Below are 1,174 nucleotides of genomic sequence, written 5' to 3'. Positions count from 1 at the left end.
CAGGCTTGTGTGTCTGTCTTTGTCTTTGTGCGTGTGTGTGTGTGTGTTTAACATCATACATGCAATTTGTACTTTGAAGTTTGTGTTTTCATGTTCTAATGAAACTCCAGTTTTTAATACATTTTTGTATAAGAGTGTGTGTAACTTTCACTGATCAGCTGCACATTTCACCTGCTGTGATAAGAGCACTAGAGCGCTGCCGAGTAGGACTTTAAGGCTGTTACAGGAGAGTGTGTGTGTGTGTGTGTGTGCGCGCGAGTGTGTTTTGTGCTTGCGGCCTTCCTCCCACTCCCTCCAGTTGATTTAGTGTTACCCTCCTGGTGGTGTGTGTGTTTTTAAAACAGCTCTACTGTAGAAACAGAGATTAGCTGACTAATAAGGGGAGTCTGGTGTGTGTGTGTGTGTGTGTGTGGTTGAGACTTCAAACCTCTACCTCAGCATATTAGGAGTAATCGGTCAAACCTTAAATTCAGACTTGTATTTCTGCCGATACTTGCCACTCGTAATACCGGCTCGTTTCATCTCCTCTGTTGTTTATGTTGCTCATTTAGTCTCTGTTTGTTTGCAGTCTTTTCATTGGCTCCTGACAAACAGCTAACACTACAAATACTAGCACATATTGGGCATTTAGCCATCGTCAACGTTACGCTCTCCACTAGGACTGCCACTTGCGCGATCGCTACTCCGCCTCTCTCAACAGAGATGTCCGGTCGGTGCATACACTCGTGTACTCGCCGATACCCGACTGGAGTAACATATTATGCCAAACAACCCCACGCTTCTGTAGACCCAGGCTGTATTTCTGGGCTCACTGGAGGGAAGGGAGACACGGGAGAACCAGGACCAGGACTGAGAGGGACAGACTGTCAGACCCTGCTCCAGTAAAAGGAGAGGTTTTCTAAAGGGACTCAAACACTACCACTTTTGTCCGCCAAAATGAAAGTTTCATTGTAGCTTTAAGACAAAAAAATAGACACACACAAACACACACACACACACACACACGCACACTGCCTGCTAAAGACCATTTGTACAAAAGGGGAGGAAAGAATAAATAAATGTTTTCAGTAGCTGGAAAGTTATCAACTCCTTAGTTGGAGGGCTACACACACACACACGCCAGTCTAGACCCTCACACACACACACACACACACACACACACACACACACACAC

This window comes from Anarrhichthys ocellatus, unplaced genomic scaffold, assembly GCF_004355925.1.
Source record: "Anarrhichthys ocellatus isolate YVR2014 unplaced genomic scaffold, GSC_Weel_1.0 scaffold11, whole genome shotgun sequence".
Taxonomy (NCBI): Eukaryota; Metazoa; Chordata; class Actinopteri; order Perciformes; family Anarhichadidae; genus Anarrhichthys; species Anarrhichthys ocellatus.
Note: the sequence above shows the minus strand (reverse complement) of the source record.